The sequence below is a fragment of the Rousettus aegyptiacus genome, unplaced genomic scaffold, assembly GCF_014176215.1.
Source record: "Rousettus aegyptiacus isolate mRouAeg1 unplaced genomic scaffold, mRouAeg1.p scaffold_m13_p_17, whole genome shotgun sequence".
NCBI lineage: Eukaryota > Metazoa > Chordata > Mammalia > Chiroptera > Pteropodidae > Rousettus > Rousettus aegyptiacus.
Window position 1 is genome coordinate 27663947 of NW_023416292.1, and position 20115 is coordinate 27684061.

At 39.8% G+C, this 20115-nt stretch overlaps 1 long non-coding RNA gene across 1 annotated transcript; it reads left to right on the forward strand.

The window, feature by feature from the left end:
- Nucleotides 1–1216: 1216 nt before the first annotated feature.
- Nucleotides 1217–1966, forward strand: LOC118612957. The gene is made up of 2 exons (XR_004955310.1): nucleotides 1217–1497; nucleotides 1716–1966. It is a non-coding gene; the product is annotated as an uncharacterized LOC118612957 (long non-coding RNA).
- The last annotated feature ends 18149 nt before the right edge of the window (nucleotides 1967–20115 follow it).

Below are 20115 nucleotides of genomic sequence, written 5' to 3' on the forward strand. Positions count from 1 at the left end.
AGCCTAAGATTTGAGATCTTGGCTTGGGTAATTTGGCCCCAGGCAGCTACTTGTGTTACTAGTCTATTGGACAGCTGTAACTGGAAGGAGAACAGGTTATGCCACAAAATGGAAATTATAAAATGAATTGATCTTCAGGAGAATCTTTAAAAAGACTTGGGATACTGGTGAAATACTATTACTTCATACAAATCTAGCCAATTTAGGGGGTGGTAAGACCCTGAAGCAGAAATTACCCTGCAAAAGCAATTCTGATTAAAAAATAATTGGAAGCATGACTTTTTCAATTTTATGACTATTGACAATTTAAATTTTAAGGCATCATTTGGCCCTGGTTACTTATGAAATGGATGCATCCACTGGTCAATACTGACAAAGACCACTAAATAGGTTCACAACGCTGGTGAAAACAGCATTCTAGCTGTTCAAAAATTACTTTGGCACTGTAAATACATCCCTATTTCTCTGATTCTCCCATTAAGTACTCAGACTGCACCATCTTGCTAATGAAGGCCACGATCTGTGCCCTACACTTTAATCGTGACTTTTGTTGGGTAGACTCACTCCACAGCCCCAGAATTAGCTCACAGAGGCTACTAGGTTTCTCCACCTGGAAGTTCTCCCAGGTTCCTCTTGGCACCTAGGACACTGCAACGGTGTGGTCATTGGCTCTTGACGTCATTTATATAGACAGCTGGGATTGGTAGAAGACATCTGTAAGTGTTAATAGGAGGAACTGCAGTTGAAGCAACTAAACTTAAGAACCAATGACAGCAGCACCAGAGGAAACGAGAGTCTGCTCTGCGAGGGAAGCAACAATTACCGTCACAGCGCAACTCTGGCCGAGAAGCCAGTGCAAGTCCAGGGCTTTTAGACACACACACACGCGCGCGCGGTTCTGAGAAGACTGAGTTAAGAACAAACTCACTTCTGTCGCGTTGAGGATTTATAATTGTAGGAAATAAGTCAATAGAATTTCTGACTAGGATTTAGGTGATGGTTTTGTGTTCGTTTTTACCAAGCTATCAGTATTAGGATATGTGGAGGGAAATTAATCCTGCCCTGCCCTTCCTCTCCCCTTCCTCTCCCCTTTCCTTCTCTTTCCTTTCTTTTTCTTTCTTTCTCTTTCTTTCCTTCCTTCCTTCCTTCCTTCCTTCCTTCCTTCCTTCCTTCCTTCCTTCCTTCCTTCCTTCCCTCCCTCCCTCCCTCCCTTCCTTCCTTTCTCTTTCTTTCTTTCCCTTCCTCCCTTCTTTCTTTTTTTTTCTGGACGTGTCTGGCATTTCATCTTTTTGTAGTATTGTTCGATTCCCCACTGCCAAGGTTCCGGCACCGTGGCCGTCAGTGCGCGAAGCATCGGAACTCTAGAATTAAGCCTCATCCATTTTGCTTTTACTCCATTCCCTTGTTACTTTAAGGATGCCAGCCTCATGGCTGAGTCTTCCCAGGGCCTTTTCTTCCCAACACACTCCTCTGGGGCGAACCAGCAACATCGCGCAGGTAATCTTACCCTAGCATCACTACTTCAGGTTCTTGAAACAAGGCTTAAACAGATCGGGAGATTTTGTTTAAATGCTCAAATTGGAATGAAATGCTCTCCTAGGGTATGCTGAGGTACATTATGTGTCAAATCCTATGAGGCATTTTCCTCTTTAAACATTCACCTAATTGCTCCAAGCCCTCAGCTCCTGAGACAGAAGCGGTTTTTCTTTTTCTAGGGCACTGCTCGTACCGCGGGGCGCGCTGCAACGATTCCGGAGCCTGAAGCACTAGGGACAGGGTTTGAATGTCCTGGGGGGACAGCAACAGGGCTGCAGATTGGAGAAATGACACTGCAGCCATGAAAAGCGGCAATCGCTTTCGTATGGGCCCCTAATTTAAAATAAAAATCATCCGGGTGACCTTGGCCAAATTGTCCAGCTCCTCAGAGGCTGCTGGCTCAGGCCGCCATTTTGACCAGAAGTCTCCTCGTGACCGGGAAGACGTATGGCGAAAAAGTTCTGCCAAACCGGATTCTCAGATTCAAGAGCGGAGTCGAGAAGCGAGGCGATTGGAAAGAGGTCGGACCCGCAGCCGAACGGGGGCTCCTCGGCTTGTGCCCGAAACACTGCGCTCCGGGTCACGTGGCCTCGCGCCGCCCGCCCCGCTCCCAGATAAGCGAGGGCAGGCGCGCGCCCGCGACGCTCAGTACTGAAGCTGCGCATGCGCGGGCCGAGGGGCGGAGCCGCGCCCGGGGCTCAGGCGGCCACGGGCTGCGGAAGGTTCGCCAGGTCCTGCCTCCGCTTCCCGCCTCCCCGCGTTCCGCCCGGCTACCGCGCGCGCTGGAGCTCGCCTGTCAGGGCCCTGCGATCTTCCTTATTTTCATTCGCTCTTACACGTTTTACAACCCTCGTGTAACGATTTACGGAGCGTCTGCCTTCTTTCTCATTAAATTCCAAATATTGAATTATTCTTGGTCCCACACTCATGAAAACCATGCCATTTAGCAACTATGAGCAGCCGTGTGTTATGTAACTTTTCAGTCAGGTGGAAATGTGATTGGCCTGAGGCCACTTTGCACACCAGTCTACATGTAAAATGATTAAGAGCTTTAACATTTGTAGGACCTTTTTCTTCTCTCCGCTGGAAGGAAAAGAATGGTTCCATTGGGAAAATTTTGTAAAGGTCAACTTGCATGCTTAGGACTTTTTTCCTTCTTTTAGGGCAATTGAAGTGCAGTTAGAAGTGTCTCAAATTATTGAAAAGAAACTCATCTATTATACTTTTTACTGGAATCAGTCAGTCAGTCAGTCACCTTTTAGAAAATATTTGCCTCAGTTTGTCTTGTACATCAGAAAGGTTTCTTTGGAGCCTCGGAAGGTGGAGAAGACCATTCAATTCTTGTGTACGCAATTTTGAGAACAATATTAGAGGGTAGGTTCATGTTTCTATAGAATTAGCAACCGTGAATAACTTCAGTTAAACGAATGCTAATAGTTTCTTGGGCGTTTTCAAAAGCTTTTAGAAAACAGCCACAAAATTGGTTAAAACGAAGGCCGTCTACTTCATTTACAATAAGAGATGAGAACATACCTGGATTTTAGGAAGTCAGGGTTATTATCCAATATCATTTCTCAGAAAAGGATTTTCCTTTTGACAGTAAATATTTAGGGTTTTTTCCTCTTTATATTGAGGGATCGTACGTGTCTTCGTTTTGATGCTGCCACAGTATTAAAAAATAATTATTAGCGGGAGAAGTCGATAGTGAATTTGTTTTTTTACAACCTGTGGGGCTTTGAGGAGCTACTTGCTCAAAAAGGGGTTATTGCCATCTGGTCTACGTCATGAGGCCAAAGCATTATACTGATCCCATCATAAACCTCCTTTTCTTTTTCCGTCATCTATTTTCCCTTCTCCCACTATGCTATATTAGACTTGAGGTTGCTGTGGGACTTCAGGGGTAAATAAGGGGTAATGTAATGTAATGTAGGCCATTGCATAGTGATGAAATACCGATTCTGTGATCTAAGTCTCAGTCCTTCATAACAAAATACAGTGCGCTATGATGGTTATGAATTTTCACATTAGATATTTTTCATTACTTTTAGTTCACATGACTTTAAATTAATTTCTTACAAGTTTTTCTGTGTTCAATCTTTACGAGTCATTTGCAATTAACAGATGAAGAAGACGCCAATGGAGAGGTTATATACAAATCCTTTTCAAGGTACGGAGGCCAATAGCTGTGATTAAAACCATAAAATGTGAAAGAATGTTCATTTAACAGAGGTTCTTTTAAATACCTTTGTTTAAGTTACCTAAGTGCTAGGAAAACAAAGATGAATAATACTCAACCTGTCCCTTGAAGAACACAGTCTAAACACGAGATTATGAGCCGAGAGAGAAATGATGGAAGCTAGAGAGAAATGACTAAGCTGACAGCTTGTGCCCAGGAAGCTTGGAGGGTGCCACTTCATTGAAGATCTGGTCTTCTGTTCAGCAGAGCTTGATTTTGTCAGTGCAAAGTTGATCAGTTTCTGAGGGACAGACTTGTGCCTGTCTAAACAGCTGTTTCAACTTATTTGTTTATAGGCCAATTGTATATTTACATTGGCTGCAGTATTCTCGTTCAATATTGTAGATGAGGGCTGTCCAATAGATATATAATACTATCCACAAATTTGAGCTACAGAAGTTATTTAAATTTTTCTAGTAGCCATATTAAAAAACAGTAAAAAGGTAAAATTAATTTCAGTAATATATATTTTTTAACCTAATAGTTCAAAAATGATATAATTTTAAAATGTAATCGATATAAAATTATTACTGAGATATTTTACTTTTTTTCATGCAAAGTCTTCGGAATCTGGGGTAGATTTTGCACTTACATCTCAATTCAGATTAGCCACATTTCAAGGACTCGAGGCCATGTGGCTGTCGAGGATATTTCCTTCCTAGAAAAAGGTAACTGGGAGGCTAAGTTACTAATCAGAAGGCTCTTTGGTGGATGTGGGATCAAAACAGAGGGTGTTCGATGGTCTTGAGGGATATTTTATTGGCCTGGCAAGCATGATGACCTTACCCTGATCCACAGTAGGGTCTACCTTTTTAGTGGTTTTAGTATTTGTTGTATTTAGCACATCTTTCTCAGTGGTACTAGACTAGTACTGCCAAATTCTTCTTTTGATTCCATGTAAACCATTGTCTTCTATTAACATACTTTATTCAAATCAGTTTTAATTTTTTTTTTTTTTTTTTTTTTGCTTTGTCTCATGAGGTTAATCACTTTCTACATCTGGCTAATTTTATCTGTGATGAGCTTTAAAAAATATTTTTTCATTATAAATATATTTCAAGAATATAAATTATAACCATATTACTAAAAATTTGGAAAATAGAGCAACTAAAAATTGCCACAATACATTAATTGCTTATTATAGTACATATTTTTATTTAGTTGGAATCATAACTATAAATACATATTCTGCTTATTTTTTCTCTTCATGTAATAGTATATAAAAAAGCATTTTCCTACATTATTAGAATTTCAAATGAAATGGGATTCAAAAACATGGAATTTCAAAGGAAATAGAATTTTAATCTGTGTATATGGCATAATTTATCCATTTAGCTGTTTGTATATTTATTTCTCTCTTCTTTTTTTTGGTGTAAATAACACTGCAGCAAACAGCTTGATTCTATGATTGCTTTCCCATATTTTAGGATACTTCTTTAGAATAAATTCCCAGAAGTTTCCTATTTAATCAATGAATTACTCTCACACTCCTAGGTTAAAGGATATTAAAATTTTTATGACTCGTAATTGCCAAATTGTTTTCCAAAAGGATTTTTAACAAGCTGTCACTGATGGTGAGAGTTACGGTTTTACTTCACCTGTCTTTGTAATGGTTATTGTCTTTCTTAAAACACTTATTTATTTAATAGGTTTAGCCATTCATTTATTCATTAAATATTTATCGAGCACTTATGATGCTCCAGGCAATGTTCTAAATACTCAGAAACACAGCAGTGAATAAAAGAGAGGAACATTCCTTCCCTTATAGCTACTCCTGGGCAAAACAAAAAAACTGGATAAATAAATAAAAAGTTTGTGCCGAAGGATGTTATTTAATTTTTGACAGACTTTTCATGGCATAATATCAGATAGTATTAAATTTTTTTTTTTTTAATTAGAAGAATATAAGCACTAGAGGGCAGACCTGTCTAACAGTTGAGACTGATGTCACTGCTTTGGGGGTATTAGAAGTTAAAAAGGAGCCTCTGATTTAGGAAACTTGAAGATAGGTGACTGCAGAAGACCCTTAAAGAACTATTTAAGTGATTCTAGATCAAGAGACAGTTCTAATGATGACTGTTTCTGGAGTTAGTAAAAGCAGAGCAAGCAGAGTTTTCTTTCTTTCTTTCGCTTTCCTTTTGCTTTCTTCTTCTTCTTCTTCTTTTCTTTCTTTCTTCTTTCTTTTCTTTTCTTTCTTTCTTCGTTTTCTTTCTTGTCTTTATCTTTCTTTCTTTCTTTCTTTTCTTTCTTCTTTCTTTTTTCTTTCTTTCTTCTTTCTTTCTTGTCTTCTTTTTTCCTTTCTTTCTTTCCTTTCTTTCGTGTTTCTTTCTTCATCTCCATCTCATTTTTTTTTTGTTATATTAATAAATGATGCCTTGTGAACCTTTTGCCAGAGAAAGGGAGAATTTTCACCCAACAAAAAGAGAGGGGCACTTGACGGGGGTACTGACCGGGGTCATTGCCACTTACACTTCTTTTTACTCTGTGAAGCAGATGATGGAAAGTCGCTATTCCTAGGGTATGAGGATCATTGTAATGCGACGGAGGCTGTGCCTGGAGCAGGGGAGCTTAGAGTAGACAGGCAAAGCTGATTGAACCATTAGACAAGTCAGCCTCTGACTCAGCTCTTTGATTCTCTGAAACAGATAAATAATAGCCAGTTTGTTGCATGAAGGTATTTACATTAGCCAAGTATGCAAGGATGCAGTACAATTTTCTGTTTTCTCCTACGTTTCGGTCCAGTTTAAAAAAAAATAAAACAATTAAAAAAGAAATAAAACAATTATTTTTGTCTTTTTAGTATGAGATATCCAGGCTCAATTCTAAGTTTGGGGGTATTTTAATAAAAATTGAGCCCCATTTCCCAAAATAAGATAAACCAGTTGCTAAATTCACATTAAACCTACACATTCCTTTTTATTTATTATTACATATTTAAGGTATACAACATGGTATAAAGAATGGACATCCATGAACGTGCCATTCAGCTTAAAACAAAAATCCAGTTGAAACCCTCTGTGTACCTTTCTCAGATTCCATCCTTTTCTCCCTGCCTCCTACCTTGCCATCACGCCCAGGTAAATGAGTTTGATGTTTAATATTCCTGTATATTTCTTTATACTTTTATTACATATGTCAAATATATATGATAAGATATAATTTTTGCATATTTAAAAACTTTAAATGACATTATGTGTTCTGTAATTTGTTTCCCCTTCACCATTATGTTCTAACATTTACCTGTATCGATACAAGTAGCTCTAATTATGCCAACACTTATTTACCATTCTCCTGTTACAGATATTTGAAACGTTTCCAGTTATTTGCTAATACAAATAATGATGTTATGCACAGTCTCATACATAGCTGCTTTCGTGCATGTGTGAATGTTTTCTGGGTCGGGAATCAGCAAGCTATAGCCCGGCCCACAGCCTTTCTATCTGTTCTTATATGACTCAGGAGCTAAGAATGTTTTTTGCATTATTGAGTGTTTTTAAAAAATCCAAAGAAGACTAATATTTTGCGATGCGAAAATTACATGAAAATTCAAATTTTGGTGTCCATAAATAAAATTTTATAGAAACACAGCCATTCTTATTAGTTTAAATATTGTCTATGGCTATTTTCAGGCCTAGTGAGTAGTTAGAGCAGACTTTGGATGGCCTGCAAAGACTAAAATATTTCCTATATGACCTTTTACAGAAAACGTTTGTTGAGTCCTGTTCTAGTGTATACGTGTAAGAATGGAATTGCTAGGTTGCACATATTCATTTTTTGCTATCTTATCAACTAAATCTAAGTTTAAAAAATGCAAAACCCTATAATCTGTTGCATCATATTGTATGTTTTCTCAAACTTCTAAACAAATATGAAAAGAATTATCTGACTCTTACCCCTTCATTTAGTTTAAGCAATGAACTTAAACACATCTTTGTTTGGAGCCTCTCTGCCCAGAACTCTGGGCAGGTACTAATTGGCACAGTGGTGCAGAATACCAATTAGGTTTATCTTCCTTTTGAGAGGGTGCTGGGAATGGGAAAAGACTAGGACAATAATGGGTTGGTATAATTTTTAACTTAGGTCCCTTTTAAATATCCAAGGATAAGTCATCTAAAAAAACCCAAGCAGTTCAGACTGACTTTATTGGTCACTGGCTTTACTGTCCTCTACTAGAATGTAAACTCCAGGAAGAAGCAATTTTTGTCTGTTTTTGCTTATACTTGTAAAAATATAGTAGAGGTTCAAGGAATACTTATTAGTCGAATGAATAGATAGAACACAATCCATCTGAAAGCTTGAAATTAATCGAACTATGCTACTTGGCTATTTATAATATATCACTTAATAATAAGCAACACTATATTTGGAATTATGCGAGATATTCCCTATTTTCATCTGAGTATTTTATATAGTAAACATATAGTTTGTAATGGTCTCCATGGTGAATAATAATGATAATGAAAATAGGTATTACTAGTGACTAAGGTACAGGCACAGTTCTAAGTGCATTGCATGTATCCACTCATTTAACCCATATAATAAACCCTATAAGGTAGGTACTGTTATCATCTCCCTTTTTACCAATGAGGAAACTAAGCACAGAGAGTTTAAGTAATTTGGTTAAGGTCATAAAGCTAGTAAATGGCAGAGCAGAATTTTGAACCTGAACAGTTATAAAGAATTTTATTGTTTAAGCCTGGAAAGAGGGATCTTTGAAGTCCTGTAGTTTCCAGTACTTTAAGTTAAGCTGTATAATAGAGAGATAGCATGAGCTCCTTTTTAAAATTAAAAAATTTTTAGTAGCCACATTTTAAAAAGTTTTTTAAATTAGTGAAATTAATATTAATATATTTACCTTCTATATTATGTCATTATTTAAAATGTAATCAATATAACATTATTAACAAGATATTTTACATTATTTTATCATACTAAGTCTTGAAAATGTGATATGTATTTTACACTTACAGCATCTCTGAATTTGCAAGAGGTGCATTTCAAGTGCTCAATAGTCTGACTAATATAGTAAAAGTAGTAATATACCGTGTGTAGTAGTTCCATACTGTAAACCCTTTTATACCACAGGGCAATGAAAGGTCCTAGTGTCAATCGTATTTGTTTATTTCACTGGCCACACAATCTAAGGACTAGCTTTTTACCATTTAGAGAAACAAATAGTCGTGGAGAAGTTCTGATTGTATACAGAAGTGGTAGGGAGTGGAGAGCTAAGTTTACTGCAAAAAAACCCATATAATCTTGGCTCTCAATAAGCTTGAAATCTAGTGAGAAAGTATATGTGTATAAAATTTAGTAAACTATAATTGTAAAATGCTACACTCCCAAAGTGCTAAATCATGGTTCTAGGGATGCAGGAGGGAGAGAGATTTTATCTTGGATCCTGAGTTAAAATGAAATATAATTTTCTCAAAAATGACTTCATATTAACCCTAGCAGTCACATGGGCATCATTTGCACACTGTATAGACAGTACATTTTAAATTTAAGTTTGATCTATTTTTTTTCCCATTAAGAAAAGAACCCTTTGAAAATTTGGAAAATATGAAAAAACTTAATCCATAATTCTAAAGACAAGTATTTCTGTATATTTCTTTCCAAATCTTTTAAACACATTTTAAAAATATTTGTGATCATGGAATATAATTACTTATTTATATTTTTATAATAATTATAAGCATTTAAAAATGTTCGCAAATATCATTTAAAATGCTTACATGATAATAGTGTGATTTTTTTTTTCATGGTTAGACATTTATTACATTTTTTCATATTTGAAACCTCAGTGACCATCTTATAAACAAACTCTTTTTCATATTCAAGATTATATTTATTGGGTACAATTCCTCAAAGTGGAACTGCCAAGCTGAAGAGTACAAACATTTTTTAAGGTCCTGATATATTTTGACAAATTGCTTCCTGAAAAGGTTGTGCCCACTTTCATCAGTGTGTGAGAGTGCCCATTTCACAGCAGTAGCCAGCACCAAAGTAGTCTCGTTTTTTAAAATTTGCTGAATTAGGAGACAAAAAATGTTATTTTACTGTTTTAATATTAATTCTTTGATTACTATTATCAGGTGTGAACATTTCCTCATATTTATATTTATTTCCTATTTGTTATTATTTACTTGTCATTTTCTTAGTTTTTTCTTATCATTTTGAGTTCTTGATATATTAAGACTTATTTATTTATTTTCTTTAAGCCACCTTTATTCATGTTTTCTTTAATCTGAAGCTGAAAACACTTCTAACTGAGAATATTCTTAACTGATAACCTTGTTCAATAATTTAGGAAAGAGCTATATAGTTCAGATTCAAAGAAAGAAGAGAGGGGAGTAGAAAAGACAGAAACCAGTGAAAAAGACATTTAAAAAAGAATTTAAAAAGAACTAGTTGTTTGAAAGCCTTAATAAGCTAGACAAACCTGGCAAGAGTGATAAAAAATATGCAAATGAATAAAATACAGAATGAAAAAGGGGAAATAAGTATAGACACAACATAGATTAAAATATTTAAAAGAAATTAATGAACAACTTGACATCAATACATTTAAAAACTTAGACTAAATGTATGAAGTTCTAGAAAACAATATAAAATGTCAAATTGGCACAAGAAAGAAAACAACAAACTTGAATAGACCAATAGCCAGTAAAGGAATTGAAGTGATGATTAAAAAGTCTTATGTCTTCAAAGCTCCAAGGTGCAATGGTTGTAGATAAGTCCTACCAAACTTTTCAAGGGATATTATCTCCTATCATATACCAGTAGTTTCAGACATTTGGAAAAACATAAAACTGGATCCATAGCTGACACCAGACACCAGAATAAACTTAAAAAACACCAGGGATTCCACTATCTTGACTGGAACTCTTATATATATATTTAATGAACGGTGTTGATAGTTGTTTTAAAATAATATTCCTCTAAACACCAATTTTCGATATGTAAAGTTTGGGGTTTTTTAAATGTTATTTGTGGAAAACATTTAGTTTCAGTCCTTTTGAACTACTTTCTTGTGGTGTAAATGTGTGAGTGTTCAAATGGTATAAACTACTAATACTAAGCAATTATTTTAAGAAAAATAAAACTACAAAGATAAATTTTCTGTAAAATGTGCAGGGGGGTATACACACCAATGTGTAGTAAAAAATGCTTTGGGGAATAATTACTGCTTTGGATTATCTGCTCCTGTTTTCCTACAGTAATGCCAATAGAATTGATTATATATGAAAATGTTTTTAAAAATTTATTTAGGTGAAATTCACATATAAAAAGGTTTTTCCATTCAAATTTTGGAAAGCTGGAGTTTGATCTGGAAGGGCTGGATTGGCTCTGCAGTCTTATTTTTGTACCTCAAAACTTGAAGAGTGCCTTACTATTGATTCCTAGTGCTCAGGACTGACTTTTTTAAAATTAGTGCTAGTTTCTATGGTCTGTAAACTTTCCTCCAGTAGCTGAATGTAGAGACTTCTGGCCACTTTTTTACTTCTTACAGTTTTAAAAGAGCCCCTCGCCTCCTCTGCTTGTCATTACGTGTTCCAAAGTACAGAATAGAAAATGCAAAACAAGACAGCTGTGCAGGAGGTTTTCCTTTTTGAAGAAGTAGGTAGACAAATGGCGCAGGGTTCACTGTTCCCGCTAGCTGAGAGTTCTGTAAAGCACTACTTTTTGGGACAAGCGAAGTAGTGTGGCCGGCCTGAGCAGCTTCACAGACAGAACAGCCGGGAGGCTCCGGTACTTCGTCGTCTGGTCTGCAGTGCCCTTCGGAAGCCAGCTCTCGAGACTTCTACACCCCCAACATCCCCCAAAGCTTAAAATATTTGTGTTTGTTTTTTTTCTTTTTGCATTATACCTGGTTTTCTAAGTGAAATTTCTGAAAAGGTATTTGTTTTTGTTTATCTTTTGCCTTAGGGTGTCAGTGATTTGCATAATCACTTGCATACTTAGTGGAAACTCAGGTCTGAGCAGTAGGGCGGAGGCGGTGTCCCTGGCAAATTAGTGGCCTGCATTAGTGTTTGTTTTCTGAACTGGGATCTAAGTGCTACTGCGAAAAGGAACGAAAAGGAATAGCAGGGTGGGGGAAATGAGGCCCATTTGATTTAATAATTACTGATAATTTCTTAGTTCTTGAAGGTTGAACTGGAGAGATTTAAGTTTTTGCTGAGGAATAACTTTCCAGTGGAACAAGGTATTGAAAGTTATTAGCTTTGTATCAGTGAAGTTGTAGACTCACTCGTAGACTTTGAGAGAGCTCTTCAGGGAAGACCCACATCTGTGGCATCTGTTGGTTTGGTATAGAAGGTCAAGGGCCAGGCAGTGTTTTCATCAATGGTTTTTATTCAGGTAATTAATAGAGCTCCCATTATGTGTCGAGCCTTGAGAAATGATGTGGCCTGTGCTCCTGAACTTCAGGGAGCTCATAGACTGTGGAAGATCCTCGGAGATCAGCAGTCTACCCTTATTCTGCAGGGAGCGCTGAGACCCAGAGAGGTGACTTGCTCAAGGTTACACAGAGTATTAGTAGCAGACTCCTGGCTGGAAGCTAGATCTCTTTACTCCCAGTTTGGTATTTTCCTATTTGATTATTGTCAAAAGTGCCTTGCAATTGTTAGAAAAGAGTTCAAGACAAGATATAATTAAGTGTAAATTGAATAATCAATTTCCATTGCATGTTGGGAGAGTTCATCGGTAACTGGAGTTTTCTGGAAGTGTGACAGATTCTGAAGAATAGGTATGGTGTGGACAGTATAAAAGAACCAGAAAAATCTGGTCTGTTCTGTGTTACTGGGGGACTTACATGGACAAGTTCATATCCTTCAGTCCAAGTGTGAAACCTTTAAACGTGTTCTCTGTGGGAGCATGCGCACTCAGGAAGTTCCCCTGGTGAACATCAAAATGAAAGCCTGGCAGGAGGCGGGAGATCTGGAGTGGGAGGGGAAGTGGAGTCTGGAGTCCGAGTGATTCACAGATTTCTGAGTAGGCTTTGAAGGTTCATCACACATGTGAGGATAAGTCTAGATTGTTAGACATTTGAGTCTAGGACAGGAGGGGACCTCGTGGAGGTCTTGCTGTAAAGAACTTGAGTCTCCCCAACCCTCCATGGCTATTAGGAGTTAGTTCTTGGCCTTAACATTTGATCTCTTCTCATCCTCTATTTGTATAGGTTTCCTTTCTCTTTTTAGAAGATAGCAATCTTAACCATCTGCTACTTAAACCAGACAGGATTTATTTCAATTGAAAGGATGCTTGTTCCAACAGGAGAAGGGTATGCAAGGCCTGTGGCAATGCATACACTTGGGTCACTGCTCTGCAGTCAAGTTTGGGAGTGGTGGTTCCCAAAGAGCAAACAGCAGCTATGAGAGTTAGAGGCCAGAGAGAACCCTGGGAAGAGAAAATTCAGTGCATGGACAGTATGCCTGGAGTTTAGAGCAGGGGGCTGAGCCCTGAGGATCTAGTAAGGGGCGAGGGGCAAGGCCAAAGAATCCAGAGGGCCCTGTTACTGTGTTACAGGAAGTAGACGTTAACTCAAGGATAATAAGGAATATGCCTATCAGATTTTAAATTTAGATCACTCTGATCTAAATCATTAGTAACAATGATCTAATTTGAGCCTCCCAGCAAACCATCTGGCATAAGGCATGTTTTATTCCCATGTAATGGATAGTGTAACTGAGGGTCAGAGAGATTGACATAGAGAAACAGACTCGGAGAAGACACATGATCACACACAGAAGAGGGTAGGAATAGATCCCCTCCGTACTGCTGCAGGATTCTGGAAGAGGGAGGATGAGAAACGGCAGAGTCAGAGACTCACTAGAAGACTTCTGGAATAGTTGAAGGAAGAAGGGTTGATGGCCTGAACCTGTAGGGGCAGAACTATGAATCCCAATGTTGGCACTCAGGGCAAACAACTAAAAATTAACCTTCAAAGAATTCTGTAATTCAAGACATGGCTTGCAAATGGGTGTGACTGGTAATGTGCCTTCTGATAGCTTTCAATTGAACTGAATATTCCAGCTACCAGGTGTTATTCTTTTAAAATAATTATGTAAAGAAAAAATCTTCCCCCCTCTAGATTTTATCTCCAGGAGCAAAGCACAGTCAGCCTCTGGCAGTTAGTCTGGGACAGAGGCGGGAGGTGGTGGGGAGGGCGGGAGGAAGGGAAGTAGATTTAAGAGAGATTTAAGAAGTAGGATGGATATTTCGGTAGTCTTGCCACATCTACTTCATTCTTTTTAATGATTGTTTAATAGTCCTTCGAAGGAATGTTATAATTTATTTAAGTTCATCTTCAAACTGATGGACTTTGGGATTGTTTCCAATTTTTGGTATTTGAATTAGATTTTAGAGAAGAGACATGAATTAATGAAGAAAGAATTCCAGGTGGTGAATAAAAAAGTTTATACATAAATGGGGATCCTCAGCATTTTTGTGACTAAGGAACTACTCTTGACCCGCCTAAGCCTGAGGTGAACATATTTGTATAGGTTTGTATATGATGGTGGAGGTGAGAGCGTAAAGGGGGTCAGTGCAGACCTTTGAGTCTATGCGGAATCGGGGCATTATTTAAGAACCGGGCCTTTCTAGCAGGGATGGATTGAAGCTGGCCATAGTCACTTTTTTGCCGATTAAAGATCTTTCAGGGGATGAGGCTGCCACAGCTGTGAACCAGAAAAATTGGGTCTCCTCCTGACGATATTGCCCTCCGCACTTTGTCTTCTCCCACTGATGTTGATGGAGTTAGTTTTAAATGCAGCCTTTTGCTAGTTGCATGATCTTGGGGAAGTTTCAACATCTCCAAACTTCAGTTCCCCAAACAGTAAAATGGGTATCAATAAAATGGGCATTGGAATTCCTGGTTGGCACAAGCATTGGGAAGATTTAATAAGCCAATGGACGTCAAAAGGCCCGTGTTTCGTTTTACTTTTTTTCCAAAGCCTTGTCGGAATGGAGTTTGTAAAGCAATATATAATCCAACCCAAGACAGTGAAGCATATTCTGTTCTTTCTTGGAATGTGTCTGCTGTATCCTCAGCCTATGTGCTTTATTGGAACTCTTCTTGAAAATTCATCACCTTTAGGAAAATATTACCAGATTTTTTTACATTCGTATAGTACTTGGTGGCTGACAAAGAGACCTTAGTAACAATGATCTAATTTGAGCCTCCCAGCAAACCGTCTGGCATAAGGCATATTTTATTCCCATGTAATGGGTGGTGTAATTGAGGCTCAAAGAGATTAACATAAAGAAACAGACTTAGAGAAGACACATAAATAACACACAGCAGAGAGCAGGAATAGGTCTCCTCCAGACTGCTGCAGGGCTGTCGAGCTGAGAGGTAGCGTCCCTGCTCTCAATCTGCCTGGGCTGAGAATGCTTCAGTCTGTTTCCCCAGTCACATTTTACGTTCTAGTAAAATGCACGTCACCTTAAAAATAATTTTTTCATTGAAAAAGTGAATACTATTAGCAAGATACTTTGTAGTTTGCAAAACACCTTAAAATCTGTGGACTCATTTGATTCTTACAATAACCCAATGAAGTAAGTAGAGCAAATCTGAGTAATTCCATTTTGCAGATGAGGAAATAGATTTAGGAATTAAGAATTACCCAGAGCCAGAAAGGGAGCCTGGCCTGCCAGTCAGCAACTTCTGTGTCTTTTTATGCTTCCATATTGTTACTGTGCTTTGTTACGGCTTTTGTTGTGCTGTGTAATTCTCATTTTTGAAAATTCAAATTAGATAACCTTGTGTAGACAGACAGTCACTAAAAACCATTTATTGAGTACTTTTATAAACTCCTCACCATCTAGTTGGGAGAAAAGTAAACAAATGGTTACAATCAAAGACAAAACAGACTTTGCAAATTTGGGTACTTAATAAATGGTTTTGAATGACAGCGTGATGATACCTTTTACCCAAAGTAATAAATTACAATTGATTTTTGTCAAAAGTGGGAGAAAGAAGCCACACATACACATAGCCATGTGTGTAGCCTGCTCCCCCCACATCAGTGAAAGTCATCTGACTTTTATATTCCTGTAAGTAACTGACATTTTCTTGGCATGTTGCCCTGTAGGAAATTACAGGCTGCAGTGTCGTAGGAGACTGTCAAAGAATGTCAGGCAGATCACAGTGTTATGTTGGATTGATGTCACTGCCCGGCATGGTTTTGGTCTTTTCCTCATTAACAGATATATTTACTAGATCTTATGTCAACAACATCATGTAAAAAAAAAAAAAAGAATTTATAATAATTTCCTATGTAAACAGCATATTTCTTGTTAGACAATAAGGACTTTGCTTACTTCCGTCCTCTTGCTTTTTGGGGGCCATGCGAGTTGGTGGTCTGCTCACCCTTCTCAGGGCAACATGGGACCTGAAGCAGACTCTAAAATGGAGGGATGGGTCATGGACTTAGAGGTCAACAATTGAACAGATTTGGAATTAAAAACAGAGAAGAGTGAGACTCCTCTGTATAGTGAAGAATCGACTGTACCCAAAGAGAGATCTGGCCTTTGCCCTCGGCTGCGGGGAGGCGATCTCTGGGCCCCAAGAATGTCCTACCTGACAAGAGTGACTTTGTCTGGGGCATTTGGCCACTGGATAGCCTACCCATGTGATTTGCGATGGGGCCTTTGGAACCTGCCATGTTAGTTCCGACCTCCAGGGGAGCTGGAGACCACGGGTCAATGATGAGAGCAGCATGGGATTGAGCCCCAGTAAAAGCCCCGGACACCAAAGACTCAGGTAGGCGACCCTGGTTGGCATCTCTCTTATGTATTGTCACACATTGTAGCTGGGAGGGGGTGAAGCCATCCAGGACTCCGCCAGGAGATGACAAAGCTTCGTGTCTGGGGCCTGCCCAGATTTCATCCAATGTGCCTCTTCTTTCGACTGGCTCTGATCCGTAGACTTTTGTTATAATAAAACTTTAACTGTAAGCACAGTGCTTTTCTGAGTTCTGTGAGTAGTGCTAGCAAATTCTCAAACTAGAGGGGAGAAGTGGGGCCTTGAACTTGTAACTGGTATCTGAAGTGAGGACAGCCTTGTGGAAGACTATGCCCTTGACCTGTGAAGTTTGGGCTGAGTCTGGTAGTTGGTGTCAGACATCATTGCATTTCGCTAAACCCGAGTTTAGATTTAGATTTTGGCACTTTCTAGCTTGGTTACTTCTCTCAGCCCCTCAGTTTTTTTTTTTATCCTCTGTTTGGGGGTCATCCCTGCCATATTTTCCTCACAGGGTAAATTCTTAAGATAAAAAAAAAAAAACAAATAAATAATGTGTATAAAAACTATTAATAACAAATAAGAATGTGCTATTTAAAAACTGTAATGGACCACTGAAATATTATGACAATGGAACTAAATGGTGGAGGTGAATGTGTTGGAGGCGTGGGTGGGTCAGGTAAGGCTTCCTTTAATCACTCATTACACAAAAAATCGTGGAGTTACACTGTGTACAGAGTGCTGAGGAGACGCCCGTGAACGGGTCAAGGCCCTGCCCTTGTAGGGCTTATATTCCACTCTGGGAGACAGATGATAAAAAGGCAAATGAGACAAATAATGAGACTGGTGATTTGTGCGGGAAGCAAATAGAGTGATATGATCAGGACGAATTCCTTTGGAAAGGGCGTTTCTTGAGGCAGAGTCATCAGCAAAGAGCTCTCAGAGGTGCTGCCATTTGAATAGATTTCAAGGGCGGGAGCTAGAGTGTCTTTTGGGCAATAGGAAGAGCAAGGGGGGAGGTCCTGAGTCCTGAGGTGCGCCATCGGTGTGTTTCAAGGACAGGGAGGAGGTTTGTGTGGCCGGGTCCAGACAACATAAGGTGGGGACATGCGTGGGTGAGATGGCAAACAGCCTTATTTGCCACGGGAAGGAGTTTGGATTTTTATTTTAAGAGGGCCATGAAGCTTGGATGGTTTTGAGTAGGCAAGTGACATGAATTGCTTTAAGAAGACATTCCAGCTGCTGAATGGGGACGAGGAGATGCAGGGAGAGAGGCCGTCGGGAGACTGTGTGGACCCTGCCGTTGAGGGCCTGGCAGAAGAGAGGCAGAAAAATGGTCAGATTCTAGACATGCTTTAAGGTGGACCGGAAAAGACTTGCTGATGGATTAGACATTGGCAGTGGGGCGGGCGAGAGGAAGAAAGGGGGTGTCAGTTGGGGCCTCTGGGAAGCAGGTGCTGAGGAGTCAGGGATGTAAGAGGTGGAAGTCGGGGATGATGCCTACGAAAGGAAAGGGGAGAGGAAGCAGGGTCCAGCAGGGGGCGCCTCAGACCGAAATGCAGACAAAATCCTGGGCAATCCACTGGGGCACTCCAGAGCAAAGCCGACCGTGGGAGGAGTTCCCATGGGCAGAAATGTCCAGACCCCTCACTCTGCGTTCAGTCTTTGTTTCAAAAACTGAGTCAGACCCCGAAGGTGCTAACAGCTGGGAGCTGTCGGCTGACTGTGCTCCTCGCAGCTGATTAGCACCTCCCTGGCCACCTCAGCATCGGCGGATCCACTTCTCCGCCTGCACACGAGGGGGTAGCTCCTCCAGGGCTCCAGGGAGCCCTCTCCCCACAGGGACTTAGGGAAGGGAGGGCCAGGGGTAACCACAGGCTGCTGCTGCTGGTCTCGGGGCTGCGACTGGTAACTTACTATGTCTCTGCTCCAGTATCCACTCCACGTGCCACTCTTCCTCTGTGCGCGACTTGATGGATTACCTGGTGGCGTGACCCAGATGCTTATTCCTGAGGAGGCCTGAGCCCCTGATAGCCTTAATCTTCACAGGCTGGGCTGAGCTTGCTGTTCACATCACATTTAGGCAACAGAGTGCAAAGAGGTGGCCAAGTGGGTTATCTCAGTTCCGCACGTATTCCATTGCGTAGTAGCTGTTCTGGCTCCTTATGCTGATCAGGCTCGATAGCCCTGCCGTGGGCCCCACTCCGAGCCGTCACCTCGCATGTCACCCAGCATATGGGCCGGAGCAGCGTGCCCAGGTGTGGAACATGTTGTCTCCAGAATGAAGAGGTCCACCAGGCATTGTGTTTCCTTCTTTGTGGATGCAAGATGCAGCAATTTGGCTTTGTTTTTAGAGGGGATGTCCTAGCACACCCCTGACCACTGGACCCCCCAAATTTACTGAAGGAGAAATTCCCCAAATCTTCATAGAGTTTATATCTCACCCTTTTGAGCGTGTGTGTCTTACCAAGGCTCCCAGGTACTAGCCACCTCTCGCTCATTCTCCCCAATAAGTATAATGTCATAATGTCACTGTGGTATTTTGTGGGCTGTCCAGATGGGCTAGATCTTTTCTGAATACTTCGTGATGTAAATTGAGAGTTACCAGAGCCTGGGGGGAAAACTAGGCAATTGCGCTTTCTGATCCTCTTTCCTGACTGGGGTGAAGAAGAATGCATTTGCTAAGTCAGTGGCCACATGTCATGTACTTGAATCCATATTTATGTGCTTTAGCAATGACATCACATCTCACTGGGCTGACAGTAGTCTGCAGTCACTGTCCAGGACCCCTCTGTTACTGCATACAGGTGAATTAAACAGAGGTGTGATAGAGACCAGTATCCCTGCATCCTTGAGCTTCTTAAGTAGGGTGGCACTGATTTCTGTCTTGCCTCTAAAAGGGGATATTGTTTTTTTATTTACTATTTGTCTGGAGGATGGGGACTATGGAGAGGGGTACTGTTTCAGAGGCTTCCATTTGACCTTTCCCACTGTGCTAGCTCTTATCACGTAAACCAAAGACCCAATGTGGGGGCTTTTCCAACTGCCAAATAGGTCAATCCCAGTTACACATTCAGGGACTGAGGCAGTGACCACCAGGTGGGGCCATGGACCCAGTGGAACCACTGTAAGGTAGACTTCAGCCAGAATTCTGTTTTGACCTGGCTGACGTCCCATCCCTGACAGGTGTTCACAATGACACCTCAGGCCTCTGAATATCAGTATCATTTCAAACCCTGTCTTCTATTGGATATTTCCCTCCCCTGGTTTACAGTCACCCAGGTAAGTGACTGTGAATCCCTTTGGGAGAAGGACTGGTGGAATTATTATAGACGTACTTGCTGTGATTTTGCTGGGTCCTTCCTCTTGGGGACTTGGCCACTTTTTCATTCGGTAGATTTCAGTTCTGAAAACAGTTTGGGTCTAGGAACTGGGCAAGGAATCACGACCTTTTTCAAAGTGATTAAAAAAATATTTTTAACTGGTAAATAACACGTAACATAAAATTTATCGTCTTAACCATTTTTATGTGTACAATTCAGGAGTGTAGAGCATATTCACAAGTTTTGCAACCCAGCTCCAAAACTTTTTCATTTTGCAA